Genomic DNA, 27279 nt, shown 5'->3' with positions numbered 1-27279 from the left:
CAAAGCCCACTCAAACTTTTATATCTTGCTGGCTGAGATCTGAAAATAAAGGTTTTCATAGAATGAAGGGTTATACTCTGAAATTGTTTCTGCAAGAGCTATTTAATCAACATCAGAACAACAGAATTATTCAAATGTGCTTTGCATTTACTACACAGAGACTCCTTGAGTACTGCTCTGCTCAGGGACTCTGGCTCTGAAATCTGTCTAGGTCGCCATCAGAGACATGATGGAAGGTTTTGTAAACACCCAAGCTAGCTTTACCAAATGCGGTTGAATATTGCTATTAGCATTCCAAGTACTTTCCTCAGGTCCCAAGTTGACTTACAGCCTGCACTAATCCACATACTGCTGCAGAAGTCCTCACTGCACAGCCAGCTTTGCTATCATAAGCTAAACATGAATACGCTTAGGCTATGCTGAGGTCACATCTTTGGCTGCAGCATAAACTCACTGTAAAACAGTAATGACACATAATCGACAAAGTCCCTACACTAGAAACAGAACAGTCCAGCTCAGCGGACTCTGCCAGATCTCGAGGTTTTTGGAATGACATCCAGAGATTGATGCCTTTATCTTTAAGGCCTGCCTATCATAATGAGATTCACACAAGTATAACTATTCATAATGCTGAGGCAAGGCATGACCTTCATTCTGCAACATGAGAGAGTAAACTGCCTCAGTGCATGTCTGTTCTGCACCAACACGGTGAATCTACCATTGGGATTGCAATGGCGGAGCTGTTGAGACAGGCTTTTTCTGAACAGTGCTCAAGCCCTTAGCCTTGACACTTAACTGACCAGATTCAAAAGTGGTTTTGAAATGAAGGCTTCAGCTCAAATCTCTTAAATACAGAAGAGGAGGGTTTACTGGATGTAAAGCTGGTTTGTTGGTGTGAATGGCCAGAAGAATGTGAGAACTGACCCATGGAGAGAAAAACAGAGAGGGAAGATCAGTTTATTTATGAATATCAGTTTCAGTATTTACAAAATTAATGAAGCCTGCTTTCCAGTAAGTGTATGTCTCATGGTTGATTGACTTTTTAATTAAATTATACCAAGGCTGCAACATGAACTCAACCCTTTTAAGACCCTGGTGAATCTACACAGGGGACACTATCTTACTGGAGTGTTTCATGTCTAGTGAGATAAGAACTAAGACCAAAAAAACTCTCCACACCTTCCCTGCATAATTGACCACTAAGTGAATAAATAATCTTCTGTGCTCCAGTCTCTTAGGAAAATGAGCTTAAAAAATGGTAATTAAAACAGGGAAATACATTTCTGATAAAACTTTGTTTATTATAGATATCCCTTGGGTTATGTATTATGTGTGCTTCCATCACCCTTTGTCTCTTTTGCTTTACACTGTACAATCTCCAGGAGAAACACTATGTATTCTGCTGGTATGAAAAGCACCCAGAATATTTTGGGTCCTAACACAATAAAAAATAATAATAATAATGAATGGATGCTAATGAGCAGGACTTGTAGTCTAATATCCTAGCACTGATGGATGTCAGGTACAGGCTATTGATCAGAACTGTGTTCAACTTACAATCCTGTGCATCCACAAGAAATACATTACTTCTTGCAGGAGTACTTCAGGGGGCTTTAAATTTTCACCTGAATTGCTGAAATCAGACTTTGACCCAGGCTGATAGATATTACAGGATCAGAAAGCAGGAATAAGAGAGTAATAAATCATATACCAGAGAGCAGAAGGGAGTTCAACCTCTGGATAATTTTTAAAAGTGTGCCTTAAAGTAGAGGGTCTCCTTTGTATTATTCACTTTTCATTAGATGAATTTTCTCTTAGACCTCCTCTCACTTGCATACTGGCATGAAAGTTACACCCACTTTTATCTGCTACACTCAGAGAGGGGAATGGGTCTTTCCCAGAGCTATGCAGAACTGAAGTCACATATATTTTAAGCCAGGAATCTGATAACCTTCTCCTGACATAAGTAACTGCATTTTGCAGCTTATTGCATCTATGTGTAGAAGTGAGGTAGACAGGTGTGTCATTTCAGATATTGGCACCTGAACATGATCAGTTGTGCAGTGCATCCTCACCGTGGTTTCCTTTCCTTAAACCACACAGGTGCCATTCATGCTTACTCAAGAAAAAGATTTCATTTATTGTTCCCACCTTTCCTTTCCTCCCTCATGCTGTGGAACAGTTGAAAGAACTTTGACTTAAATGGACAAGCACATGAAGTCAGGCAGGGAAGGAAGAATCTCCTTGCAAACCCCTCACAACTGCAGTAACTTTCTTTCTTCTGCAGAGACCTTCTTCCTTCTGCAGAGTCTGGAGACTGGAAAGAAGGCAGTTGAGGACTTGGTCTTTTATCAGTATGTTTACATTTTATTGGCAGTTTCAGAGATCATGCTTGATAATCCTGAACACTGATCACATTAAGTTGTGTTATATATATATCTTGCCCTTATTTATGTGTATGCTCTCTCTCTAAGATGAAAAGACAACAGCCCAGAGGAAAACCTATGCAAAGACAATAAGAGGTGGAAACAAGGGTGTCCTGTTTATTTGATGGGCTTTATATTTATGCACCCTGTTCAATATAGTTTATAATACATGCAGCAGATAGAACCATTGAAACCAGAGTAGCAAGAATTAACTGCCAGTTCTTTTGCTATTCAGTATTATAAATTCAGGGAGGGGAGAAAAATCCATCTTTGCATTTAATTCCTTCAGCTAATTCAGCTGCCCAAATGTGCATAAATCTGCTCTCCCTGGCTGCTTCAGTTTCGCAACAGTGACCCATCACCTCACCTCGAGCTTTTTTTACACTGTAATTAAAGATTATTAGTAATCATTCTAGAACATTAGTGGAAGAAATTGTTTTGTGGATCTGTATTGCCTCTACTTCCATGTTCTCCTGCCACTCATCTTTCACAGGGAGCTACTGTGTGTGTGTTGTAGACAGGCCTCTTTGTCTCATTGTATACAACCTTTACAAGCATGAAAAAACTTGTGCACTGAAAGATGATGAAGCTCTGCTTATGCAGACATATCCAAGTATTATATAATAAGAACATTCCCTACTGGCCAAAGGGACTTATGATTATTGAAAATACAGAGATTTATAGAACTTCAGGAAAAACGGTTAGACTTTTTTTGAGACTGGGTGAATCTGAACAAATGGACTAAGATGTATTACATAAGACTCTCAGGTCAAGTTTCTGAGCTCAGCTGCAAGTTTACCTGGCCACAAGCTACATCAGAAGGCGGCAAGTAAACCACTCCCCAAAGTATATTGATGTCTTCCTTTCATTGTCAAGACATCACAAGACATTCAGAAATACAGTCCTTTCTCTGCCTCTTTTATTCTTAAATGGATGGAATGTTTAAATCCTGTGAATCCAGAATCTGCTCCACAAATGTGAAATTAAATACCTTTGAAGGTGAATTTCTGTAACTAGACAAGACTATCCAACACAGCAATGTACACACAGAATTGTTAATTATGATGAAGTCAGGGAAATATGTATGTCACAGAGTTTGTACAGTACAATATCACTGTAAGTTTACTCGAAGAGTTATTTGCCTTGATACCCAATCCTAAGAGGTGCTTAGAAAGTGCTGATAGGGTGTTGACAAATATGTTGAACCCTAAAGACTGAGGCCTGAGGCTAGACTGGCTCTTTCCAAAGACAGTTTAATAATTGAAATGTCTGAGCTGTCATTAGACTTTTATTTTTGAAACAATATTTTTTGGCCCTAACTACCTTTAATTAGCTTTTTGCTCTCTACAGTGGGGTTCTAAAGAAAAATTGTTAGCAAGCATGTCTGCATCTGTGTTAGCCAAGACCTCCTTGTAGTGATTGCCAAACTGCATATTTCTATAAAAAGCTTTAGACTCATGTCTATGATACCCATGCAAGAACAATAAATCAACAGGAGAAGCTGAGCGACTGAGCTGTGAAGCAATTCACATTGAATAGTGGTTTGATCTTATGGCTCTAACCCTCTTAACTCATCCTGCAGTTCTACATCCTAACTGCAGCTGGGCTGGGACCAGGGATCTGGGCACTGTCACTGGACAGATCTGCAAGGGCTCATGTCTTGTGCACCCAGAAGGAAGTGAATGCTGGCAGCTGGCTCAAGGATAAGAGATGCCCCATTCTTTTCACTAGGCTCTATGCTATATACACTGTGCCACTGTCTCTGCTCCTGCAAATATAATTGCAATCTTCTCCTTATTGCACAGTGTGCAGGTCAGCCTCCAAGAGTCGATATCCACAGCAGCCTAAGGTTCCCCCAAAGACTGGCTCTGTGAAGCTTTCTCAGTGCTGAACATCCTGCAGTAATTGCATTGCTTACCAGCCTGCTGCTGCTGGGCACCAGGATGCCCCACAGTGTACATTTGGCATAGCACCTTTATACATGCCTGGAGCAGCTGCAGATGCTTCCATTCCACCCTGACTGATCTGTGTGACCTACAACCCGTGACCACCGCCATGCAGCTTTGTGTAGGAGGCATTACTGACCTCTTGTCATTAGAGAACTTGCTTCACATAAAAAAGAGTGTGTGGTCTTAATATATGATAATAAAGAAAGTATTACTTTTGTCAAATCCAGGTCCTAGTCTATCAGCATTTCCCATTGTTCCCACCAGACTTGCCTGCACCTATTAGGCAGATGACACAGGGCCGGCAAACTTGGACCCACCCTCACAGATCAGGTCCACCTGAGTGACCCCAGATAATGAAAATGTCCTCAGTCCCCTTCTTAAGACTCCTCTGGGGTTCGGGCATGCCAGAGGCTCAAAGAGCACCCTTTAACTTCAGGCCTTGTATAGTGGTGAAGAAAATGTGTGAAGGGGGAATTAGGACCCCTTGCCACATGCAAGTGGTGGGAATTCAGGAGTTCCTAGTCTTTCCCTAGGGTACAGAAGGAGATAAGATTACACCATAGATATACACTTGTTTCCCTGTGAGGACCAGGAATACTGACTGTTGCCCAGGAAAAAGCCATGTTTGGTTTTCTTGAAAAGCCGAGGGAAGGTCTTCGTTTTTTGCCCTCTGTAGAAGTCAGGCAAAGCCCTGAATCCACCTTGAAAGTGGACCTTTAATGGGACAGGCAGGCCCACTCCCATGGGAGAGTAACAAAGAAGTTCCTGTCATTACAGTGTTTGGGGTCCTCCTGTCAGTAACTCTGTATTTTTACCAGTAGGATTTGCTTCTAAGTGCGGACAGAGGACTGAGACACACACACCTAAAGAGCACCACAGGGCCCAGGGATAAGCCAAGACAGTAGACAAGGTCGCTGGGATGCCTGTATCGTGAGACACACTAAGTAAACAGAGACTTTTTGAAAAGATGTGCCAAACATGAGTGTGCATGTGTATTGGGATGGAAAAAGATGGGATGCGGGCTATGCTGAACTGCAATTTGGGCTATGTAATGGCTTGTACAAAGTTTTCCAAGCACGAAGTACTCTAGACATCTTTGTTGTGTCACCCTAGAGGACATTGCAAGGCCCAAATGTCCTTCCTAACATGTGAACAGGAATATCCCTGAAGGTCCTTCTCAGGAAATGTGGACAATAAACAAGAACTGTAAACTCAATCAGTATTTAAAAAAAATCTTATTGAATCTCTCTTAAGTGAAATGTGGAAATCTTCATAGATTCAACACTTTGCCTATTAAAACCATGTTCATAATGTCATTAGTAGTGTACTTTCAGGTCAGGCCAAAATTTTTGGCTGATCAGCATTTGCTTAGAAGTTTGTGCTTATTTTTCCTGCATGAAAAGGTAGAGAGACATAATAGGGAACATACACACAGAAATTTTTTTCAAAAACTAGCTGCTTTAAAAGATTATTTTTTTACTTTGGGGGAAAAAAAGTCATAAAGTTTATTTGTTATGTTACCATGGGATGATTTTTTGAGGAGTTATTAAACCGGCTGAGAAATACAACAAGTCTGCAATAAAATGAAGTGCTGAGGCAATACAGAATAGTTAAAAAGTTCTGACAACATAAAACTAGACTCAGCATGAAAAGTATAGACTTTGCCCATCATGAATTTATAATGAACAAAAAATAATTCTGTTGTAGATATCTATTTAATGGATATTCTCAATACACAGCTGTTTGGTGTGCCTTTGAGATGATGATCTGTTTATCTTCTCATTTGTAGTAGTGTACAGGAGATCTGCAGCTCTTTGTATGTCAGACAGGAATATTCCTATATGAGTGAATTGAAGTTTTCTTTAAGCAAAGAAATAAACACCCTCCTGAATCACTAAGGATCTCTAGCACTTTCTTAGCCTTAGACCGTTTACATGCTTTACTCTATCCTCTATCTTTTCAATTTTTACTGCAAAAGGATTCTGCCAAAAATAAAACCTAAGTTTACTGTGATGGCTCCAAATAAAATTGCCACAGGAGAATAGCTGGACAGGTGGCCAGCCCATGCTTTCAGTTTTTGTTTTTTAGTTGATATTTTACCTTTGAGATTAGACTATCCCATGATTAGATCCTCTTATAATCTTTTTTCTCTATCCATCGTTTTCTTGTTTCTCATGTACCATTAGTAAAAAATGCTTTTCCTAAAATTGCGTTGAGGGAATATCTTTTGAGCTTATGATTCATGTGGTTTCATCTGGAAGACCAGGCTTTTAGTTTGAAGCCATCTGAGGAAGACTCGGTCTTTCAGATCATCTGTGTGAGTGGCTGCCAGAGTCAGTGGTGAGTTGCAAGGATGATGCATTTTACTCATGCTAATTGCTGTGACCACCCCAAGCTTGACACAGACAACTGGTGTAATAAAAAGATCCCAAAACCCAGGTCTTATTTCCCATCAGTCAAGACCCACAGAGTAATATGGCTACTTGATATTTTCCTAGAATGTATTTCTAACCCAAATCAGTTGTCCCAATGTTCACTGATATGCAATGTGTCCTGATATAGTATGACAATGCGTCCTGATATTGTGCCATTCTTTTGTTGTGATGGTTGTTAGTAGCAGAAGAGTGCATGCAGAGATCTGTAGGGTTTGGCAGCAGGTATCCAAATAGAAATAAATTCCTTTACAATCAAATGTGGATCACATATGCTACACTATAGACTGTCATACCGTCTCTCTTCAAGCAAACAAAAACCTGCATAAGTCATAACAAGCTTTTGTCAACAGAAGAATGATACAGAGAATCTGATACAAAATGGTACCTTTTCTCTGTTATCTTTAATGATTCAAAAATAAAAACAGTATCCTGTCATAAGGAGAGAGCTTTAGCTAAGAATCAGAAAATCAGCAAGAAACCAACTGCATCTCTTCTGTATATTTCATTGTACTGCAAGTACCTAATCCAGGTTTTATAGTGTGTTGACAGTCTTTCTCTGTGTAAAAATACATAAGTAGTTTAAGTATTTTTGATTGATAAATTGCCCTTTCAAAACCACATTTTCATTGAAAAGCAGCTGCTTTTCTCAGGAAATCATGTCTTTACTTTGTGTTTTCATTTTTAATGGACCATTCTTTAATGGTTTACCTGTTTCTTCCCTGGGGTTAAGAGGTATGAAGGCATAGGGCCTTGTATAGTGTTTGTAATCTACAAGCCTCTGCACAAGATATTTAAGAAAGAAATCTTGGCCATAATAAATCTATTTGTTTTAATCTTTTAAACATCTGTATTCATAGCTATTGGGGATTTTTTTTTTTCTGTTTTAGGAAAAGAACTTGACATATGTTAGAAACCTGATAATAGCAACGTTCTCCAGCTGGATCTCATAGTCTTTTCTTATTTGGTGTAACTGTAGTTTTCCCAAGTCTGGACTGTGGGATTGTATTCTCCTGCCCCTTCTGCTCTTGGATCCCTCTCTCAACAATGAGATGCTAACTTCACCTGTGTGCCGTATGCACTTCTGCTAAAGCTCAGTGTTGTAACCCTTTCTGACAACAAGGGTCTGTTACATAGCAATGCTGATGATCTATTTATTGTTAATATACATAACATAAGAAAATAATATTTTTATTAGGTGATTTAACTTCTTTTTGATGTTGTTACACCCTTTGGATTATACCCAGCTGGAAAAGAACTATTGACTGAGCTGGAGGATAAACACAATTTTGTGCAATGAGTCTGGCCTCATCCAGGGCACGCCTCCAAATGCTACTCCTTGGAGGTTGTTTGTGGAGACAAAAGGGTAAGTGAAGGCTCAGTCAGTTCTTGGCTTCTTCATTGGGACTGTATAAGAGAGGGTGACTTAACGAAGCACATGCGAGCTCTTCTAAGCACATCATAAAAGATCTGTGAAGCAGATGCTGCTGAGAGAAAAATCAGCACATCTCCCATCCAACCTTTCAACACCAGCCCTCAGTGTGCCACTCATTCTTTGCAAAGGTCTAGCCAGCTGAGGGTTTGCCAGCAAAAGGAATTTTGGAGCTGTTTTGCACTGCTGAAGTCTCCAGCAGTGCCCCTGGCCGACCTTCTGCCTCAAGGTCCCTCTGGTAATCTATGCCACCAGATGCCAGCCTGGAGACTAGAAAGAGAGGCAGAATTAGAACAGAGAAATACCATTTTGCCTGGAAAAAAGGAAGGAGGGAGTTCTTGTCCAGTTTCCACGAGTGACTGTTACATGCAGAACACATGCTGTGTATAAAATCTTGACTTGCCAGGCCCGTCTTATTGCATGGCTCCTTCATTTATTTAATTATAATAAATGATCAGTGTGAGAACAGACTGATGAGTCTCAGGCCTTGCTGACAAGTGCATCTTCTGAAGGGGCTAAACAGCCAGCATGGGCCTTGATGTTTTCAGACCATTTTTGATCAGAATTTAAGCCTCTGTGAATAACAGCTTTAAAATCTGCCTCCAAAATATTGGTTGATGCACTGAGGATATGAAGAAGATTTAACACCTCAACGAGCATGGGGTGAAGTACGTGAGGCTTATGGAGCCACTCACTACATGTTTCCTGCCTGCTGGGATACTTTGATTAACATAAAGCATATTGATGAGGGTATTAACAGAATGAAACAGAGTATGCTGTCTCCATAGAATAAGAAAAGTCTCAGAGATGACATTGTCACATTCAGATTTTTCTGAGCAAATGAAAGACACAGGAAGATTGTGTTTTTTAAAATGGATCTACAAGGACACTAAAAATACAGAGTTATAAACCTAGCCAGATGAATTTGCAGTTCCCTCCTTACCTTGAGATATAACAATACAACCTTTTCCTCTGGGGTAGGTTTTTCAAAAGTGCTCAGTGTTTGTGTGAACCTTCTCTTAGTGAAGTGGATGACAAGCAGGAGATGTACATGTGCTTTAAGGGAAGCTGGGAAATTGTTAGGAAGGAGGGTTATAACCTCATGCCCATGTACAGGTGCCGGATGCTGTGTTTTATGGCACCTGAACAAAGCTGCTTCATCCATGCTGCATCTGCATCCCTGTACATATCCACGGAACCTGAGTTGGGCCCAATAATGAACCAATTTGTGAATCACAGAATCATAGAATGCTAGGTATTGGAAGGGACCTCGAAAGATCATCTAGTCCAATCCCCCTGCCGGAGCAGGAACATCCAGATGAGGCTACACAGGAGCGTGTCCAGGCAGGTTTTGAATGTCTCCAGAGAAGGAGACTCCACAACCTCCCTGGGCAGCCTGTTCCAGAGTTCTGTTACCCTCACTAAGAAGAAGTTTCTTCTCAAGTCTAAGTAGAACCTCTTATGTTCCAGCTTAAACCCATTATCCCTTGTCCTAACATTGTTTGTCACCAAGAAGAGCCTGGCTCCATCCTCGTGACACTCACCCTTTGTATATTTGTAAACATTAATGAGGTCACCCCTCAGTCTCCTCTTCTCCAAACTAAAGAGACCCAGCTCCCTCAGTCTTTCCTCATAAGGGAGATGCTCCACTCCCTTAATCATCTTCGTTGCCCTATCCTGGACTCTCTCCAGCAGTTCCCTGTCCTTCTTGAACCGAGAAGCCCAGAGCTGGACACAATATTCCAGATGTGGACACAATATTCCAGGTGTAAAAAATCCCCAAGTGCATTTGTAACACAGCTGGATAAACACGTGCAGGCACCTAGTCATTAAAATGAAATTAACTCACAGAGATCTATGGTTGTACAAAGTTGCCATAGGTTTTCTATCTCCAGTCTTTTCCAAGTTCACCTGTGAAACTTCAAGGTTCTCTTAAGTTACAGTATCTCCAAGATATTGCATAAACTATTGCAAGAAAAGGTTTAAAAGGCTCTTGCATCCCTTTGAAATCTATCTTTTGTCTAAATGGCTATATCTCAGATCTTCTCACAAAGGAGACCTCACTGGTGATCTTTTGTAGTGGAAAATTAAGCCAGTTTTTGTTTTTCATAATACAGGAACTTTTGTTCTTATTAATGCTGTTCAGTAAGTAAGAATCTTTGCAGAGCTGCAGTGGTGAGATGGATGTTCTGGATGATAACAGAGGACACCTACCATGAACCTTAGGAAATTTTGTCCTTTAAATAATGTGTTATACTACATATAGGAGAATACTGGAACTATCTCCAAGGTCTCATCACACATGAATATTTATTTATAATTCAGCTTTATCTCATCAGTATACTTCGGTTAAGACAAATACTTTCTTCAAGGACACCTAATATTTGAACAAGCCTACAGTATATGCTATTTTACTTTGTCCCTGTAGTCAGTACACAATGCAAAACTATATTCAAAAGTATATACTACTTCTTAGTTTACATATCAAAATTTTAAGGGAAGTGGGGGAAAAGAGTATTGGACCATTTAAGAAAAAGTTCAGACAAACAGTACAAACAGCCTTTTAAAAACACATTATCATCTCTTCCATTTTTTTTTTTTTTCAAAGTTACCTTTCATGTTTGTATTTCAGCACAAACTTCTTAAGAGAAAAAATTCTTGGGTCCCCTGCTGTTACTTTGTACTGATGCCAGTAATAAACACTCGTGTTGAATTTGGCCTTGAGCTAAATTTTTCTGGGGAGGTACAAGTGATTACACCCAGAGCTAGGTAGACATAGCTGTTTCTGAGTGTGAAGGGCATCTCACAAAGAGAAGACTTCAAGGACCATGTTCCCCTCATCTAGCATCCTCTGGTCACTCCTGTTACACTAGCCAAGACAAAATAACATTGACCAGCAACCCTCAAAGTAAAGTGAAGCTGTAGAGATGATAAATGAGCCAGCTGTCTTCCAGTGAACAAAAATGCTACTTCTGTCTATAAAGTGTCATACTGATGAGTCATCTTGCCATCATTACATTGAAAATGACTAAGTTTGTTAAATATGCCAGCTAATCTATTGAAGTTTAATTTAATGGCAATCAGTATAATCTATTACATATCACATTAATCCATTAATGAAAGCAACATCTGCAAGTCAACTGGCTCTGCTTTTTTATCTATATTCAAACAGTGCATTTAAAAAGAGTGCCCAAGAAAATATGATAATTTATCAAGCCGTAAGTGTTCTGTTCAGAATTTAAGAAATTACAGAATCACAGAATCGTTAATAGTCTTCCATTGTGTACTTTAATTGAGCTCTGAGTAGATGAGAGGCACACCTATCCACAGTGATTAAGCAATACTTTTTCAGGCATGATTTTAACCACATAGCTTAAATGATTGAATGTTTTCCTCTCACAACAGTTACAGGCACCTGTATAACTTCTGATGTAGCTGTTAGCTCCAGCTGCAGAGCTCTTCGCTATGTGCAAACAACTCTTAGACATTTCAGTCAGGTAAACAGCATAATCAAAATGACCGGGCTGTCTCATATGATTAAGCTGAGGAGATACAATCTGTGACTGAAACAGATGAATAGGGGGCTACTCCACTTAGAAAAGGGAACATATCTGACATATTTGAGTCTGAATGTCTACGAAAGTGGGATAAAAGGTTAGGTTCACCTCACCAAACATATAGAAACATTTCAATGAATTGAATTTCCTGTAGAGGCAAAAAAGGAAAAAAGGCACTTTCAAGTGCCATGCTCACCATGCTACAGGTGTCTAAAATAGCTGCATGAGTTGTATGCTAACAATACTTCTTTCTCTCTTTTGACTACAAACATGTCAGCTGACTAGCTTAGGTATAAACATTTCTGGTTTAGTTGTTTAAAATGAGTGGTAAGTGTATGTAAGGGCTGAAGGATGGTGTTGGAGAAGTAGTGGGCTTGTTACTAGTGTCCGTATTGGACCACTGAACAGTGTCATAACAGCAGTGACACAGCCACACTGACCATAGATATAGGTGGCATGTGGGCTTTCCTTCCACACTGTCATTATGAAGGTGTGACCCCATGATCCTGCAAGCTGTCACCTTCATCACAACCCTGGTTTCACCTTGCAGCCAGATGTATTCCTCTCTTTACCATTTCCCCTGCTATCTCTTCTCTTCCTCTGACACCTCTCTGCAGCTTGTGGTGACAGCTTGCTTTCCTCAGTCCTCCCCAAAAGTGGCATCTGCCACCACCTTCACTTTCACCAAACCCTCTACTTTGATACACTGCCAGATGGGAGCCTTGTTCATGGAGATATAAAAGAGAGTTGTTCCCTTTCTCCCAGTGACCAGCAAATATGAATTCCACAGCAGAAAAGTCAGACCAAACGCAGCAGTTCCTACTTATCCTGAGAATGATCATCAGTCCCCCCATCCCCACTCCTTTAGCAGTCTTTTCTAGATTTTCAGGTACATTGCCAAGATTTTTGCAAACACAATCAAAATGCATTCAGAGAGTCTCCATCCTGCCTTTTTCACTCGCCTTCCCCTCCTTTCTCCTTCACATCCTTTGCTGAGCTGCCTTACAAACTTTTATTGTAAGACACTCATACAGCTCCAGTAATACAACTAAGATAAATAAGAACATATATACACACATGCAGCTTGCATCTTACTGAGGAATATTTGTGGGAAAATAATAATATCCTTTATTAAAACAATTAATGCAGTTAGAAAAAACATAGAAGCTTTTCTGCGTATAGTTCTTTGTCAGAGCTGCTGCTCATGTATCATTGATGATTTAATAATAAGATGAGAAAGCTGCAGAGGTTTTACCATTTGTCTTTGTTTTAGGGCTTCCGCACCCAATGACTTTAAGAAACAATCAGTGATGCCCTACCCCCACCTCTCAAGGAGTGTACAGTCAAAGATAATTTATGTTTCACAAAGATAATCTCCTTCTTTTTCTTGTCTTGTGTCCTTCCCCCCTAATCTACTATCATCTGTTAGCACTAGCGAGAATCAATGGTTTAATTTAGGCTTTAAGCCTTCCTTTCATAAATTCTTAATTTAATGTGAATTTCAGGAATGGAAGAAACACAGAAAGAGGATTTTAATCTGTGAGCTTCAGGTAGAAAGATGTCAGGCTGAACTGCAACTAGTGTAAATTAATAAGGTTAAGAAGTGAAGTCTGTGTGGATTTATGTAGATTTACACCAGATACGTAGTGTTGTTTTTGTTTCTTTGGTTGGTTGGTTTATTTTATTTTTTGATTTTTATCTGCTCTCCTATTTTTGGGTGCCATGTACAGTTTACAGGTTTTAAAAATGGACTCAGATGTGAATTTTTGTGGGCAATGGCAAACATTCATTTACACAGATTATCCAGCAGGATCGCTCAGCCTGAGCACTCACCAGCAAGGGTATGGCTTTATTCTGCCATTACAACAATCCATCATGTGGGTCTTTGATGTCGCTTTGGCCTCAGTTTGATGTTTCCCTATAGCATTCTAGCAGTGCTGAGGCTTTTGCTTTTTCATAGTGGGGAAAGCAAGAACGAAGTCAACATTATGGATGGGAAAGTAATCAGACACCTGCACATTAAAATGACAGGGGACTTTTTTGCTTAATGGAGGAAAAAGAGAAGGGAAAGCAGATGTATTTTCTCTCACTTTTACATCTTCCTATTCTGCTGTTCATTGGTGCTCCATTTTCTTCACCTGCTCTATTTTCCTTTTGTCTCCCAATGCTTTTCATGTGTGTTCTCTCTTCCTATTTAACCTCAAGGGCAATGTGGAAAGGTAATGCAGACTGATGTGCTACCTGCAATCACAATTAATTGTCCTGGTGTACTCTGCTCTTTTCTCACACAGGGCTGACTTGTCCTGTTTCAAAGCCGTGTCTTTTCTACATGCCCTTTGAGAGTCCACTCATGGTCCTACTTTAATGATGATAAATTTTGCTAATAAGAATCCACATTCATAAATGAGGAAACAAAGATTAAAGCCTCTTATCTTCACTTACTCAGATGATTACTACCTCCTGCACCTTGGGAATGCTCCCAGCTCGTGGGTTTTGGTGTCTTCCAAGTTTCAGCTCCACAGCGAGATGAGGTCCAGGTGCATATAATCTCTTCAACTTAATACCACTCAGTACCCAGTGTAAACAGTTGTGCAGGCTTGAAATGAGCCTTGATGTTCTCCAAAAGCCTCTCAGTATATACAAGAACAGTACAACAACCAGGTTGTAAGGTGCTTCACAGACTGTCCCTGTCCCTCAGAATAGTCATTGTCTCTGTGGAATAATGACAGAGCCTTCCAGTTCACAGCTCCGTGTTTCTGCAGAGGCCCTGAGCAGCCATTTTGTAGATGTGAGCTGCAACAGGAAATCATCAGCTCTGTTCCCAGTCACTCCTGCTGATCTGGAGCCGAATCTAATCATAAAGGAACCCAGAGTTTTTACTGGCTGTTTTTATTCTGGTGTGATTTGTTCTATCATTTCCAAAAGTCTTCAAATGGCGAAGACATGGAGAAAATATAGACCATTTTGATATCAGGTTCACCTGCTCTAACCTCAGTGCCTTTCTTAACTTCTGAAAGTCCTTTATCTTGCTCTAAGCAAACCTCCTAATTGCTGCATGCACCGCACAATTACATATGAATTCCCTGAGTAGCATCTGGTATGTGTGTTGAATAAAGCAGGTGTCTTTGGAAACACGGGATGTTACAGAGCAATTAAGACTGTAGCATAGATACAGAAAATGTAAAAACAGCATGAAAAGCTACATTTGGCAATTTTCTGATTTCCAAGTTTTTGATTTGGCAACTTATTCTGAAGAGTTCTTTTGCTGTAAGGGCTTGAGTTTAGTATAATTCCCTCCGTTGTTTTAGTAGGAGGTAGTAGGGAGCCTAGCAACACATCAAAGCATAACTTCATCTGAGCTTGAACTTTCCAAATAAACTGCTGCCACTCGATTAGAAGACTAACCAAAGGTGGAAATGTCACCCTGCACCGTGTTGGCCTGCTGAGCCACCTGCTTCTGGAGAACATGACTCTGCTGTGCTTTGGGCCTCACCTGATGGTGTTTGTTTGGGGGCTTTGTGGACCCTGAGTCAGACTGGAACATTTATGTTCATCTACTCTTTGGCATGAGTTGGGCTCATACTGCAAATAAGAGAATTGGATTTTTTAAATTATTATTATTATTTTTTTTTAATATTAAGTGCCAGCTTAACCTGAAAGGAGTTCACAGGTTATTTCATGGGCCCAGAGCCTTCTTACTTGCTGGTTTTGAAAGGTCTGCCTAATGCCAGCAGTAGCAGTTTCTCCAGAAAATGTCCCAATAATATTTTATAGCAGAAAATATTAGACAATTTATTTTATTGGTTGTAACCATCTTTTTCAGTAAGAGATGTACTGTAAATAAATGGAGTTATCCTGGTATAGAACTGGAGCAACATAGTGGCAAAGAAGTTTTATTTTTGCTGTGGCTCACTCCTGGTGGTGTATTAGAATTTTCACTGTCATAAGAACTATATACTGCAATTGAAACAAAAACCAGTAAATATTCCTGACTGAGTGTGGGGCTTAGAGTTATGTTTTCTCTAGCAGCTGCAACTCAAAACCTCTTGTGCATATGAACACTTCTTATTATTTAATATAGTGTTAAATTTTGTGCCTTTAATTTTTACTTTCAGCAACATGCTTATCTGAACACCTGGTTGCACATGCCACAGTTAAAGAGGAAAGTTATTGCATTGGATTGACAAAAGTTCCCATCAAATGTCAAACATTGCAATAAATCTCAAACACATCCTTTCTAGTGCTATGACATACCTAGCCATCTTGCCTCAAACAAAGGCAGAAATATAAATGTTCAGTAGTGACCTGAAGATCAACATTTATCATTGCTAGAATTGAGCTAAAATAGATTTTTCATCTCTTTTCTTTTGGTTTCACAAAAAGTAGCTGATATCTTTTAACTTTGAAGATGGCATCAGATATAATTCCTTACCTCCTAGCCATTAAAGACTGCTATGTTAAAATGTTTGGATTTCTGTACTTAAAAACACTACACATAAAATAAAAGCCTCTGTGGGCTCTGGCTGGATGACAACTTTTTTACAGAAAGCATAACACTGATAGTTGAAGTAAAGTTCTAACGCACTCCAGTACTTCATAGACTTATGAATAATAGCTTAATTTTAAATACATAGTAACTAAAGCTGTTGACTGGAAACACATTGAATTTTAGATGGTGTTCAGAGTGGGTATACAAACTCAGTATTCAAAACAAAACAGAGCAAAAAAACTCTTGATGTTTTTCAGTCTAAGCATGACTCAGTGGAATATGGCTCTATGGTGATGTAGAGATCTCCAGACTATAACTGGAAGTAGCAGAGTTATAACAAACAAACACAGCTAGTTTGCTTGCAGACCTGAGCTGGCATCACTACTGCTACTGCTGTGATGCCTGAAGTTTCGCATCCATAGCTGAATTGCTGGGTGTTATTGATTCCACTTGTTTCAGATGGTTTTTCAAGGCAGTCAAGGTAGCATAATGGAAGATGATCCCCACTTTGATGTGCTGACAATATTGGTTATAGATAAAGGACATTACACTTAAATAAAAAATATCAAAACACATTAAGCTAGATGCATGAGTGTCAGGTTGAAAAGTTCTTTGCAGGGGAAGCAGACTTTTTAATGAGATTCTTTTTGCTTGTGACATATGTTGCAAAAATACAAATGTGTAAGACAATGCTTGTAATATTAATCTTGTTGTTTGTTTGAGGGCATGGTGAAAAGCTTGTCAGGGCCTTGAAGGCACTAATATGCCTCACTAGGACCCAACTGGGTGCTTTCATCCCAACTTCTGCCCATGGGTTGAGGAGCCCTGTTAAGGTCGTCCCATTCTCTGTCTGTTATGCTATAGGAGTGCTGGTATCTACTCAACCTCAGCTATGTCTCTTCCTGGCCATGGGACCTGCTGAACTGGACCTTGACCCATGGAATGACATCCCAGCTTGATCTAGGATCTTCCTTGTCACTATGGACCTGCCTAGGAGAAGACTGGGCTATGTCAGACCATGTTTACCCTCATCAGACCCAAACTCACCCTATTGAGTGAATTCCCAGCTTGACCATGTACCTGACTCATCACCATAGCTTGTCTGATGATCCAGACTCTTGGTCAAAGCTGGCTACTGTCTCTGGACCTGCCCTGCTCACTAATCTTGGATAATGCAGGAGGCTCCTACCATGCTAGCTGTGTTGTCAGCCTCAGATCCCTGGTCCTTATGGAGCAGTCAGCCCTCACTACTCCCTGACAGCATGTTGGTCAAGCTGTAGTATTTAAAAAGTGGCAAATAACAATAACATTTCAATTTACAGGATTGGGTGGTTTTTTTCTCATGACAGAAGCATTTGAATTTAGAGAGTTGAAAGTGAGTCTTCAATCGTAGTTACAGTGTCAGTACCGTGAAGTTATGGGAACAACTGTTGCATAAATCCCATTATAGAGGAGCTCATTTGAGCCAATTAATTGAAGAAAACTGTTAGGTTGAAGAATCAAAGCTTCTGTAAGGAAGAGCAAAACAACCAAATATTCAGTTTTTCTGTTTATTTTCAGCTTGCATAGTAGTTTGGACACAATATGAACCTAATAGATCATATGCAACATTCAGATAGTAAAGCTGCTTGGTCATTACCAAAGTAGGTCAAATTTCAGCCAGCAACCTCATCCAGTCTCTCCAGCCATCCATTCCCCAAGGGTATCTTCAGGATGAATATTACCAGTTTTTTTCTTCAAGCAAAAGCTAAGTCTCTGTACTGCCAGTTTCTCACCATCCAAACATCATTGCCAAGTCAACTGCAGACCCCACCACACAGCAGTGACTACTGACATTTGGCATGAGACATCTAATTGGTTTTAGTCATTTTATGGTGTGGGAGTTACAGAAAGAGAATGAAAGCCCACTGTTCAATGTTTGCCTGCCTCTCCCCAAGAGACACCTAGATTACATTTTTTTAGAAGCTGAAGGTACAATTTTAATAACACCTTGCAGCTAAAGAAACTCCACAGTTAGCTGCAGAGCAGTGGCTGTTTATCAGTCCTGCTCCCTCTCTCTGCTCTAGCTTTTGGCAAGATCACTATCTTCTTACAGGGATGAAAGAGAATATTAAGTACATACATCAAAATGAAAGACATGATAAGTCACTTTTTATCTTAGTGTTTATTAAGACTCTTCATCCCTGATTTATTAAAAGTGGTGCTTTTAATTGATAGTAGTGAAAATTAAAGCACTGTCATAATAGATTATATCAATATCTCCTTGTATTCAAGACTGAAACCTAAAAACCAATTATTTACTTCTTGTAAGGAACACCACACTGCATGTTTTCATAGGGGAAGCCAGTCCCTTAGGTTCTACTTGCAAACTTAGAGTGGCAGCTCAGAAACATGGGGTGATAATTCAGATATGCTGGTACAATGGGAAGTCATATAGGAATTTAAGAATTAGGCAGACTGATGAGACAATGCTGTGAGAGAGAAATACTGAGACAGATTCTCAGGCAGATATGCAGAGAGACAGGTGAAAGGCAGCAGTCTGGCTTCACACCAGCACAAGAGCAAGCTCAGTTCTCTCTGGTAACACTTTTCCTATTCTCCACTCAGATTTTAAGTCCAGAGTGTGTCAGTAAGAATAGAGAAGTGATAATAGGGCTTGCAGGAAAAAAAGTGCTTTGGAAAACATCCAGGGTCCAAGGTCCTCAGGTATCTGAAGATTTGTTTTGGCATCCAGACTGCAGTCAAAGTTCAAAACAGTGGACCTGTGTTTCACACATTTAATGTTCTCACTTTTGCAGAAATGGCAGATACTTTCACCCATATTCACCTATAGGATACAGTAAAAAGGCCTTGTGGTTTTCATCATTGCTACCCTAAGCCTAAAGCTCGTGTGGACTTGACTTCTTTGGTGTCCAGCTTTGGATGACAGCTGGTTAACTTATTTTTAGGGTTAAGACTAAAGTGATTTTCATGGGCCTACTAAACTAGTGGGAAAAATGCTGAAAGTATTACTTGTTCCCTGGGAGATCACGAACATTCGTACCTCTTATTCAAAGAAAGTTGGGTAATATCATGTGAAGTGGTCTTAAATATTCATTTGGTTAGTCCCATTTTTATGACTTCCACACTACCCTGCTACTGAGGTCAGTCAGCTTCCTGCATGCTGGTGGCTGCTCCCTTGGAGGCTGACACACTTTTATATTCACACTGAAAAGGACTTTCTTTGTGAGCATTACCATGGGGCTTTGTTGGGGACGTGAAAACACAGGAATACAGTGAGAGCCCAGCTTCAAAGTAATGACTTCTTCTCCATTCACTTGAAGGAGTAGCAATGTGCATTATCCTGGATGACTTTTCTTTGTTCCATTAGATACAGACAGTTCTTAAGAAAGATTTATATTAGAACGGATTTATCTCCTATCATTCAGTTCTTAATGAGTGGCAATGCAACTACAGGAGAAGTGTATATATAGCTGCCAGTGAAGGTAAACTGGTCGCAGGAACAGAGTATGCAGGATTAAAAGTGAGATCCTTGATCACCAAGGCTGCTGCCTTGCCATCACAGAAAACCATGCTGTTTAAAGTGCAGTACAGCAGAAGGGGCACAGTTCTGCTGATGGTTTTACCCATGTCAGTGGCTTTGAAAGCCAGACCGGTTCCCAGTGCACTTGCTGTCATCAAGAAATGGAGTTAAAATACTTGGCACAGTGGCAGCTGCTGTGGTATCTTCTTGCTGAAGCAGAGATTTCAACTTAGCCCTTTTAGTTTCCCAACAGGGGCAAATGCAGCAAGCCAAACTCTCCAGAGTTTTCTTCCCAGTGACTTCTTCCTTTCTGGTGCACCAAGACCCAGCCTTGTGCTGGTTCTAGGCCCTCATTCCTAAATAGCAACATCCATGTTTGCTTACCCTGAAGAGCAAACTCAGCTCAGCAGGTGACATCAGACACCGTCTGTATGAGCTTTTATTACTTGATTTCAAGATTAAACACTGATACATGTTCTCTGATCGTGCTGCTGCTGTTGGGAGCCATTGCAGGCAAAACAGCCTTGCCTGGTGCAATTTTTACTTAATTTAATCTTTTTTGACACAATAACACAATTATTGTGGTTAATCAATACAAACTTCCAAACACTGGTTTTGGTATTGGGAAAAAAAAAAAGCAAAAAAGAAAAAAAAAAGCAATCAAACCTTTAAATACACAGCTTTTCTTTCCCAGGCTCAACTTCAGTCAAACACTTCTCTCGCACCCTTACGTCAAATTCCCTTAGCTTCACTGAGGTTACACTCAGACTTTCTCTGTTCGTTCTGTGAAAAGGCAAGTAGTACAGAAGGTTTGAGGTTATGTGTGTGACGGCTTCTGCCTGCTGCTCCATGTGTATTTGTTTCTTTCTGCTAATTTCTGCTTTTGACTGGATTTCCTCTATTTTGCTGTGAATCACCGATGGCTGCGATCTCTCGAGGGTGTCCTTGCCCTGGCATCTCTCACACCAGTGTCAGAGCTGGCTGGACCCAGTATAAGTATCCCAGGTAGTTCCAAACCTCCTCCCATACAGGGTACCTGCAGCCCTACCACCCAAAACAGTCTGTTATGCCCAGCAGAGGAGGCTCTTGAGAACACAATACTCCTAGGGGACACATATTGGCTTCTTTTGTCTTAGCTTTGTTGATCTCTAATTAGTTGCTCTAGCAACATTATCCTTTAGCTTTACTGGCTACCTACCCTTCCAGGTGTTGAGCTGAGACTAAAACCAAATGAAAGAGAAGGAAATTTCCAGCAAATCCCCAAAATTGCTTTTTTTCTCTTTTGACCAGGTTACAGTGTTACAGGCCACTTTTTCGACAGGCAAGTGTTCGCATATAGGGATATTTGAACCATCAGCCGTTTTCCATGTCTGATATTTAAAGTAGGTATTTGTGGTAACTTTATGGTAACAGCTTATTTTGTTAAGGCTGGCCTTCAATGGACAGGTAGGGAGGCCCCAGTGCAATTATACTGCAATCGTTAAACAGTTTAAAGAACAGGTGTTTATGATAGAAGGATCTCCAATTATAAGAACAGGTTGTTCACAGAATCTTAGTAGCTTGATATAAACTGATTGAAGCATTATCACAGCCAAAATTTGAAAAAAAAAAAAAATCCCAGAAGAGCAGATTACATAAAAACACATCTTTATGAAAATTATATGCTGACAGTAACAACCCATGGATTGCCATGCCATTTCCCCTTCTGTTCTTTCAGCATCTAAAAGATATGTATTTACATATTATGCCTTTTACCTATGATTTCTTATACACATTGACAATAAAATACAACTTATGTGTCCCTATCTGCCTTGTCTTTGCTTTTGTATTTCATTTTGCCGTTGTGTTTGAAGTGGAATAGTACACACTGGCATAGATTGTGTTTTCTGTTACTTATGATTACTCACCAAATCATTCTAGAGTGTTCTTTTTTTTCTTTTTTTTTTTGTTTTTTCTTTTCTTTTCCTAATTATTGGGTTTGATCTCTGCTTGGGGAATAGAGCATTCTTTTCTGTGCTGTCCTGAAAATAATTGCATTTGCAGTGATTGTTTTCTAATAACAGTTCTGTAGAATAAATGCTTTGCGTCCAAATCCAGATTTACTTATGAGAACAAAAGAATTTTGCCTGAATAATAACTGAGTAAGGACTTTGTGTGTTGGGTCATTATTTGCAAATTATTTATACAGCCCACGACAGCTACTGCATATATCAAGTACAATAAAGAACAACCATATTGTCAAAACAACAACTATTATAACGTTATCATCCAACTTGGTCGGCACAGTGCCTTGGTTTAGACATGAGGGTTTCACAGATATTCACGGCAGCTGATGGCTCAGATAGGGGAAAGAAATCTAGAAGAAATGCCATTGTGTGAGATATGCCTTTTTTTGTGTATGTGTGTGTGTGTGTCTGTGTGTGACTGAGGACTAGGTTGTGACACTTTTGGCCACACTGAAGAACTGTTTGCCTTTCCCAAAGCATTATCATTTGTTTTGTTTTGTTTTGTTTTGTTTTGTTTTTAAAATTCAGGGTCAGAAAAAGTTAATGAGAAAAAATGGGAGTAGTTTAGCTGGGTCTTCAGCAACTATTTGGGTTTTGAATAATACCCAATGATTATGTAGCATTCAAGGTATTCCACAGTTTGATGTCTAGGTATCTTGCAGTGCAACTCTTCCTGACATTCATATCCAGCACAGTTCATAGCAGTTTAGCTAAAGACATTCCACTGATATTGGTGGTAGGTCTGAGCAGGTAAATTCTGCATATGACAAAAACACTGTAATCCTCCAGCTCCTTTTCATTCTTCTACTACAATTAACATTCAAAGTAATATTTTCCATGGTGTCATCTTCATTTTTAATTTACACTTTGTGGAATATTGAATATTGCAAGGCATACTTTTTCCAAGTTTTCTCAGCTGCATAAATCTAGCACACAGGATCTGTCAATAATTTATGCCATTCCAGTGCACCAGTGTAATTCTTCTAATATATCCTGTGGATATTGCTTTCTATATTTCCACTGTAAGAGTACAAGTTAAGAACTTTTAAAAGTTACTTCAAGAAATAGGTTTTGCTTCTGTGGGAAGCCAATAATCAAGTATTATATTGTGTATTATATCTGGAGAATTATCATTCTGGAGAATTATTGTGACATGCTTTAAAATAAATGAAAACAATAAGCAGAGATCAAATATCCTGGTTTTAAATACAGGAAATAAACCCCATGCAAACAGAGCTGCCAGTGCTCTGTTCTTCAGGTGGCGTCAATTATTCTGGACAACTGCAGTTATTTAATTCTGCACCATGTGGAGACAGAATATCATCACTCTCTTAGGCAGTGATTGTCAAATTAACATGCACACATATGTATATACAATAAATATATACATCCCCACATTTACATTGCATTTTGACTGTAATTATAATAAGAGTTGAGTGATTCTTAGACGCTTCAGTGACAAACCCATTCTGAACGCAATACATTGATCATTACTCTGACATCTACTAACTGATCTGCCTGCACATTCAAAATTCAGAGATATCATATTACATGGATTAATGTGTCATCAGCACTGTTTATTAAGGTGCAGTGGCTTGTTCAGGTTATCAGAAATTCAAAAAGAATTATAACTTAGTATATCATTAAGGTTTAATATTACCCATAGTCTGTCTTTTTTCCTCTTCCCCTTCAATAAATCTGACCACTCCTTTTATTTTGTTCTACTACTTATTCAATGTGTTTCTCTCTCTCTTGTTAATTTAAAAAGTCTATTTTTCCCTCAGATAGCAGGGAGTTATTGTCTGTAATGACAGAGCTGCTGCTTTTGATCATTTTATAAGGTAACTCTGATTAACATTCATAGGTGTTCTATAAAATAGAAGAGGACAGAATATATCCCCGCTCTTAGGATAAACAACTAAATACTTAGTTATACCTTACTCAAGTAAATCTTTCACTGACATAATTTAATACCAAATAAATCCACTCAAAACAGAGGAAGAATATGAAGGCGGAATTCAACATTACTTGTTTGTCCTGGCATCACTTATTACCGCAGCAGCCAGAACCTTGCTGATACTCACCTATTGATGTTCACCAACCTGCTGGGTTTGGGCTGCAAATGGTGTGAAATGTGATTGTAAATTCACTTAATTGGAGCTAAGGTCTTCTTTGGCTACTCTGGAACTTTTCCTTTAGTTATAAGTTCTTTATGGAGCTGAGATCATAAACTCAGCTTTTTTTAGCTCCCAGCTCCAGTTGTGACTCCTGGAGACTCCCCAGGCTTAAAAGCATCCTTCTTTTACTGCTTCCTCCTCTGTTTTATAGCTTATCCCATCAAAAGGGGCTTAATCACATAATGCAGAGAATTTGTAATGATTTCTGATATTTGCTCTTCAATTTAGTTAAAACAAGAGACATACATGTCAATCAAAATAACAGATTTCTCTGTGTCTTTCCCTCAGTTTCCTTACTATTTTTGAGTACTCTGTAGGTTACTGTAGGAGTAATTTGTAGTGTTAGTCTTTCTCCAAAAAGAAGTGCCCAACAAGAGGCATTTCCCTTCTCTGAGGAGGTTATACATTTCTTCATAGCTGTCCTCGAGCTTAAAAAAAACCCCAACAAATGAAAACAAACACAACAAAAAAACCCAATACATGAGTGCTTTTGTAGCAGAGTATAAAGGGGTACAAACTCTTTGCTGAAGAGGGCTCCAGTTTGAATAGCATAGCGTTGAAGTGTAACAACACTCTATTGTCATAAATATATCTACCCAAATCTCTTGCATCCTGCAAAACAATACAAAAGGTTTTGGCTCTACACTCAAAATGGTCTCGGGAAACAAAACAGTGTTTGAAATGTGAAGAAATATTGAGAAACACACTAATTCATCAGATAACTTATGTTGAAACACACTGAAGGAGCAAACATACACTTTTCTGTACCTCAACGAAAAGCTAAAATATGATGTTCATTAAATTTTGCCTTTTTTTGTTGAATATTGCCGTATATTCTGCAAATATTTCTGGTAGGTTCTCTCTATCTGGTCAATTACTATTCATGGAATAATTTATTCAAAGATTAACGGCAAAAGAGATCAAATAAATTATGTGATGAATATTTTTTTTCAGTGTATCAACTGGCCCTAAAACCTATTACAGGGTTTCATTTATGATACACACAGTTGTCTATACAATAAATTAAAAAGCACTGTGAATTACAGAATCACAATTTTGTCAAAGAGTTGTAGGTACATCATAAACCTCAAAAATGACTCTCAAGCAGTTAGGAGAGACACAGGTGTTCCAAAATGAAGTGATAGCCACATAACTCAAAGTGCACTTGCATTTTAATTAACACTGGGATTCGGTGTAACAGTAAATCTCCTGTATTTTTCTCTTCTTCTCCTTATCCTTATCCCCTCTCTTTCTACTTCAGTCCCCCTCTGCATAACTACTAATCTTCCTTTCAGTTCTGGCATTGCTCTCGTCAAGCTCTGACTTTACCTCTCGTGCATATCAGGACAGAGTTACGCTTCATCTAAGAAAAATGCTTGGACTCATAAAGCAGGGGAATTGTCCTGCTGAAGCCAATGAGACAGAGACACACCTGAGTGACAGCAGTGGTCCAGGGACTTGGAGACCACCTGGGGGTGGATACCTGAGTGACCCTCTTGTCTTGCCCGTCCCTTTCACATGCTGTGTACACACTAGATTCCCAATGTTATTTACTCATGTGCTATCTTCAGACAGAAAAGGAGGGTAAGTATTTCTCCCCCACCCCTCACACTGGCAATTGTTTTCAAGTAAGTCTAGTTGATTTTCCCTTTGGATAATAAACATAAGATTTAAAAAATTGAAAGTAGTTGTTGTTCATAAAAAAGAAGATTTTTTCCCCTCTCTAAATAATTGTAGGTTTCTGATTAGCTGTCATTTTGCTATTAACTGTCCAGAAAACATTGCCAACCTCAGGTTTTGAGTGTTTACATTGTCAATGTGCTCACAGAATTGTAAACAAAGATTGGAAAGGAAAACATGTGCCCTGAAGCACACTAGCTCAAAAAGAGAACCCAGTTCCACCACATAAAGTACACCTGTCTCAAACACATCAAGAAAAGCGCTTTGACATTAGTGACTTCAGAAAAGTGCACTGGACCTCCCCTTCTCTATCTTTTCATGTTTTTCTAAGAGAGGATTTAATATCATTTGATAGATACAAAGTCTGAGGCACAAAAATAAGAAGGAATATGCCCAAGTTTTAGATACTCCTTAATTTTCCCCCTCCTGCCCCTTTTCCCTGGTCTTTAAACCCCATGATTACTTCAACCTCTCTTTTCTTGCAGACTGAGGCCAAATGTGTTAGGAATCAACATGTGGTGTCTTGACCACAAGTACAGTGTCTTAGACACAGAAGCCATTTCTTCTCAAACTTAAAAAGTCACTTCAATTTTCCTTCAAAAGAGAGGGCTATCTAGAGGTCAGAACTGCCAGAACAGTTTAATTCTGTTTAGAAAATGTGTTCTTTGTAAATTGAGTTTAACTACTAGCTGGAGTACAGCGTGTACTGTGATGTGATTGCTTCCCATATCTTTGCTGAGCTCATTTCATAAAAGGTTGTATGTAGCTAGTGCTGTTACGTTGAGTCTGTCAAAGTGGCAAAAAAATAGCATCTCAGTTTTCTCTCCTTTATAGCTTTCTAGTTAGGAGAATTCCTCTTCCAATTTTAGCAGTACTCACTTAACATGACTCAGGTTCCACATTAATAAAATTACAGTCTAATGAAATTTGTGTTTTCTTTCATTTTTCAATATTCTAATTTTTCTTGCAGTGTTGAGTTCTTGGAAAGTGGCAGACAGTTTTCTCTTGCTATTCTTAAGGAAAGATGTATTTCCTTTAAAAAAAATCCAAGCTCTAGGTATTGGCCAGTGTAGTTAAATGTGATAAAACAGTTTTTGGGTGATGAAGCTGTCTGGGTTTGAGAGAAGGCAATGTTCTGATGTAAGTTGGATCCATCTTGAGTGATTTGAACCAGGTGACCTCTCAATGTCTTTTCCAAACTGAGCTGCAATATGAGTCTGTTATTCGCTTCCCCAATAAGAAAATGATTTCCTCTCAAAGACAGAACTCATTTTGAAGCTGGTTCCTGGGACTGTATGAACTCAACTTTTTTCATCATGGATGAATCTCACAGGTACAGCACCACTCTGCTTTGGAAATACATAAAAAGCAGGTACTCCATTGTTTAAGAAACATGAAAAAAGTTCTTTGTAGCACCAGTACAAGCTGATATGAATAAAGTTTCTTGCACTTGTGATACAGAAGAATAAATGAACAGTGCTTTGATTTCTGAAGAACAAGATCCAGTAAACTGAACAGTAGTAATATTGACTGAAAGAAGATATGTATGTCTGTCATGGGGCTCTGTCAATGTTCTATCAGTCCCCCTATCCTGCCTGTTCTCTGTCA

This window comes from Nesoenas mayeri, assembly GCF_963082525.1.
Source record: "Nesoenas mayeri genome assembly, chromosome: 1".
Lineage (NCBI taxonomy): Eukaryota > Metazoa > Chordata > Aves > Columbiformes > Columbidae > Nesoenas > Nesoenas mayeri.
The sequence above is the reverse complement of the archived record's forward strand: the minus strand, read 5'-3'. Positions refer to the sequence as shown.